The sequence below is a fragment of the Arachis ipaensis genome, chromosome B9 (assembly GCF_059453495.1).
Source record: "Arachis ipaensis isolate K30076 ecotype BB chromosome B9, ASM5945349v1, whole genome shotgun sequence".
Taxonomy (NCBI): Eukaryota; Viridiplantae; Streptophyta; class Magnoliopsida; order Fabales; family Fabaceae; genus Arachis; species Arachis ipaensis.
The window spans coordinates 72,238,923-72,244,451 of NC_142444.1; the positions used below are offsets into that span (position 1 = coordinate 72,238,923).

General features: G+C 39.2%; 1 non-coding gene across 1 annotated transcript; it reads right to left on the reverse strand.

The window, feature by feature from the left end:
- Positions 1-1,650: 1,650 nt before the first annotated feature.
- LOC148545034 (small nucleolar RNA R71) lies at positions 1,651-1,758 on the reverse strand. Its single transcript, XR_015901130.1, has one exon. It is a non-coding gene; the product is annotated as a small nucleolar RNA R71 (small nucleolar RNA).
- Between the last annotated feature and the right edge of the window lie 3,771 nt (positions 1,759-5,529).

Here is a 5,529-nt window from a genome sequence, read left to right on the forward strand (position 1 = left end):
ATTCTCTTGTTTTGTATGTTTTCTTGTTTCTCATATGCATTTTTACATTGTTATAGTCCTTAGTATACAAACTTTTAAGTTTGGTGTCTTACATGCTTTGTTTATTTGATCTTAGTTGCATTTTTATTGATTCCCATCATCAAAAACTCAAAAATATTTTTTAAAACTATGTCTTTTCAAGTCAATAATACAGAGAATTGAAGATTCAGAACATTCAGCAAAGGAATCAAACAGAAAAAGCTGGGCGTTCAAAATGCCCAGTGAAGAAGGAAAACTGGCATTTAAACGCCAGCCAGGGTACCTGGCTGGGCATTTAACACCCAAAAAGGTAGAGATTTGGGTGTTAAACGCCAGAATGGGCACCATTCTGAGCGTTTAACGCCAGGATGACACTAGAGGGAAGATTTCGTTTTTAGCTCACATTTTTTTTTCAAGTTTTCATAATTTTTCAAAATCAAATCTTTTTCAAATCATATATTTTCAATCATATCTCTTTCAAAATCAATTTCTTTCCATTTTATATTTATTTTTACTATTTTCAAAAATCCTTGCTTCAATTCAAGATTTACTTCAAAAATTTTCAAGTTGTTACTTGCCTATTAAGAAAGGATCAAACTTTAAATTTTAGAATCATATCTTTTAATTTCTTGTTAGTCAAGTAATCAACTTTATTTTTTTTAAAAACTTTCTTTTTCTAAATTGATTTTCAATCATATCTTTTCAAACATATCTTTTCAATCACATCTTTTTCAAAATTAATTTTTTTCAATCATATCTTTTTCTAATTTCAAAATCTTTTTCAAAAATCACTTTATTTCTTTCCCAATCTTAGTTTTTGAAAATCTCAATCAAATTTTTAAATTTCTTTTTAATTATTTCAAAATCTTTTTAAATTATTTTTGAAAATTCTTCCCCTATTCTCACATCCTTCTATTTAAAGGACTAAGACTCCTCATCAAGGTGCAATTCGAACTCTGTCCCTCTTGATAAGTTCGAATTCCCTCTTCTCCACCTCCTCCTTCTACTCTTCTTTTCCTCTGACACCTCAAAGAATCTCTATACTGTGACATAGAGGATTCCCTATTTTCTTGTTCTCTTCTCTTTCATATGAGCAGGAACAAAGATAAAGGCATACTTATTCAAGCTGATCCTGAACCTGAAAGGACCTTGAAGAGAAAGCTAAGAGAAGCTAAAGAATAATTCTCTTTAGAGGACCTAACAGAACTCTTCAAAGAAGAAGAAACCATGGCAGCCGAAAACAACAACAATGCCAACAATGCAAGGAAGGTGCTTGGTGACCTTACTGCACCTACTCCTGATTTCTATGGGAGAAGCATCTCTATCCCTGCCATTGAAGCAAACAACTTTGAGCTTAAGTCTCAATTAGTTTCTCAAATGCAACAGAATTGCAAGTTTCATGGACTTTCATTGGAAGATCCTCATCAGTTTTTAGCTAAATTCCTACAAATCTGTGACACTGTTAAGACCAATGGGGTTGACCCTGAAGTCTACAGACTTATGCTCTTTCCTTTTGCTGTAAGAGACAGAGCTAGAACATGGTTGGATTCACAACCTAAGGAAAGCCTGAACTCTTGGGAAAAGTTAGTCAATGCCTTCTTGGCAAAGTTCTTTCCACTTCAAAAATTGAGTAAGCTTAGAGTGGAAGTCCAAACCATTAGACAGAAGGATGATGAGTCCCTCTATGAAGCTTGGGAGAGATACAAGCAATTGATCAGAAGGTGCCCTTCTGACATGCTTTCAGAATGGAGCATCATAGGAATCTTCTATGATGGTCTGTCTGAACTATCCAAGATGTCATTGGATAGCTCTGCTGGAGGATCTCTTCATCTGAAGAAGACGCCTGCAGAAGCTCAAGAACTCATTGAAAGGGTTGCAAATAACCAATTCATGTACACTTCTGAAAGGAATCCTGTGAATAATGGGACAAATCAGAAGAAAGGAGTTCTTGAGATTGATACTCTGAATGCCATATTGGCTCAGAATAAAATATTGACTCAGCAAGTCAATATAATTTCTCAGAGTCTGTCTGGAATGCAAGCAGCAATAGACAGTATTAAGGAAGCTTCCTCTAAAGAAGCTTATGATCCTGAGAACCCAGCAATAGAAGAGGTGAATTACATGGGAGAATCCTATGGAAACACCTATAATCCTTCATGGAGAAATCATCCAAATCTCTCATGGAAGGATCAACAGAGACCTCAACAAGGTTTCAACAACAATAATGGTGGAAGAAACAGGTTTAGCAATAGCAAGCCTTTTCCATCATCTTCTCAGCAACAGACAGAGAATTCTAAGCAAAACCCCTCTGACTTAACAACCATTGTCTCTGATCTAATCAAAACCACTCAAAGTTTTATGACTGAAACAAGGTCCTCCATTAGAAATTTGGAGGCACAATAGGGTCAGCTGAGTAAGAAAATTACTGAACTCCCTCCTAGCACTCTTCCAAGCAATACAGAAGAGAATCCAAAAAGAGAGTGCAAGGCCACAACCACATCTCATTTGGCCAAACTTGGAGAGGAGGAAGAGGCAGTGATTCCCACTGAGAAAGACCTCAATGGATGCCCACTGACCTCCATGGAGTTCTCTAATGAGAAACCATGGGAATCTGAGGTTCAGACTGAGACCATAGAGATTCCATTAAATTTACTTCTGCCTTTCATAAGCTCTGATGAGTATTCTTCCTCTGAAGAGGATGAAGATATTACTGAAGAGCAAGTTGCTAAGTACCTTGGAACAATCATGAAGCTAAATGCCAAGTTATTTGGTAATGAGACTTGGGAGAATGAACCTCCATTGCTCATCAAAGAACTGGATGACTTGACTAGGCAGAGATTACCTCAAAAGAGATAGGACCCTGGAAAGTTCTCAATCCCTTGTACCATAGGCACCATGACCTTTGAGAAGGCTCTATGTGACCTAGGGTCAAGCATAAACCTTATGCCTCTCTCTGTAATGGAGAAGCTAGGGATCATTAAGGTACAAGCTGCAAGAATCTCACTGGAGATGGTAGACAATTCAAAGAAACAGGCTTATGGACTTGTAGAGGATGTCTTGGTAAAAGTTGAAGGCCATTACATCCCTGCTGATTTCATAATCCTAGAGACTGGGAAGTGTATGGATGAATCCATCATCCTTGGCAGGCCCTTCCTAGCCACAGCAAAAGCTGTGATTGATGTTTACAGAGAATAATTGATCATTCAAGTGAATGAAAACTCCCTTGTGTTTAAAGCTCAAGGATATCCCTCTGTCACCATGGAGAGGAAGCATGAAGAGCTTCTCTCAATACAGAGTCAAACAGAGCCCCCACAATCAAATTCTAAGTTTGGTGTTGGGAGGTTCCAACATTGCTCTGAACATCTATGAGGCTCCATGAGAGCCACTGTCAAGCTATTGACATTAAAGAAGCGCTTGTTGGGAGGCAACCCAATTTTTAATTATCTATGTTAAGTTTCTATTTTATTTTGTTATTTTATGTTTTCTATAGGTTGATGATCATGTGAAGTCACAAAAACAATTGAAAAAGTAAAAACAAAAGGAAAAACAGAATGAAAAATAGAACACCCTAGAGAAGAAACTTACTGGTGTTTAAACGCCAGTAAGGGTAGCAGAATGGGCGTTAAACGCCCAGTCTGGCACCATTCTGGGTGTTTAACGCTAGAAAAGGGCACTAGACTGGCGTTTAACGCCAGGAATGGGCAAGAAGCTGGCGTTAAATGCCAGAAATGGGCAGTAGCCTGGCGTTTAACGCCAGGATTGGCAGAAAAGGGACGTTTTGCACGACACTTAGTGCAGGGATGAGATATCCTTGACACCTCAGGATCTGTGGACTCCACAGGATCCCCACCTACCCCATCACTCTCTTTCTTCTTCACCCATTCACCAATCACCTCAATACCTCTTCCCCAAAAAACCCCTAACCTATCAAATCCCACTATTCTCTTCACCACTCACATCTATCCTTCATAAAACCATACACACCCCTCTCACCCCCTATATAAACCCCTCTCCACTCCTTCATTTTCACACAACATAAACACTACTTCTCCCCCTTGGCCGAAACACAAAGCCCACTCCATCTCCTCTATTTCTTCTTCTACTCTCTTCTTTCTTCTTTTGCTCGAGGACGAGCAACCTTCTAAGTTTGGTGTGGTAAAAGATAAAGCTTTTTGTTTTTCCATAACCATTTATGGCATCAAAAGCCAGAGAAACCTCTAGAAAAAGGAAAGGGAAGGCAAAAGCTTCCACCTCCGAGTCATGGGAGATGGAGAGATTCCTCTCAAGGGTGCATCAAGACCACTTCTATGAAGTTGTGGCCAAGAATAAAGTGATCCCCGAGGTCCCTTTTAAACTCAAAAAGGGCGAATATCCGGAGATCCGACATGAGATCCGAAGAAGAGGTTGGGAAGTTCTCACCAACCCCATTCAACAAGTCGGAATCTTAATGGTTCAAGAGTTCTATGCCAATGCATGGATCACCAAGAACCATGATCTAAGTATGAACCCGGACCCTAAGAATTGGCTTACAATGGTTCGGGGGAATTACTTAGATTTTAGTCCAGAAAATGTAAGGTTGGCATTCAACTTTCCTATGATGCAAGGAGATGCACACCCATACACAAGAAGGGTCAACTTTGATCAAAGGTTGGACCAAGTCCTCATGGACATATGTGAAGAGGGCGCTCAATGGAAGAGAAATTCAAGAAAGAAGCCGGTTCAACTAAGAAGGCATGACCTCAAGCCCGTGGCTAGGGGATGGTTGGAGTTCATCCGACGCTCAATCATTTCCACTAGCAACCGGTCCGAAGCTACTATAGACCGGGCTATCATGATACAGAGCATCATGATTGGAGAGGAAGTGGAAGTTCATGATACAAGTCCTCTCCTTTGGCAAGGTTAGCCTTCCCTCATCTCATTTGTCACCTTTGCAATTCGGTTGGAATTGACATAGAGGGAGACATTCTCATTGATGAGGACAAACCCATCACTAAGAAAATGATGGAGCAAACAAGAGAACCTCATCAAGAGCATGAGGAAATTCCTCATCATGAAATCCCTGAGATACCTCAAGGGATGCATCTTCCTCCACAAAACTATTAGGAACAAATGAACACCTCCCTAGGAGAATTGAGTTCCAACATGGGACAACTAAGGATGGAGCACCAAGAGCATTCCATCCTCCTCCATGAAATTAGAGAAGATCAAAGAACCATGAGAGAGGAGCAACAAAGGCAAGGAAGAGACATTGAGGAGCTCAAGCACTCCATAAGATCTTCAAGAGGAAGAACAAGCCGCCATCACTAAGGTGGACCCGTTCTTTAATTTCCTTGTTCTTTATTTTCTGTTTTTCGAAAATTATGCTATATGTTTATCTATGTTTGTGTCTTTATTACATGATCATTAGTGTCTTAGTGTCTATGCCTTAAAGCTATGAAAATGAATCCATCACCTTTCTTAAATAAAAAATGTTTTTAATTGAAAAATAAAAAGAAGTGCATGAATTTCAAA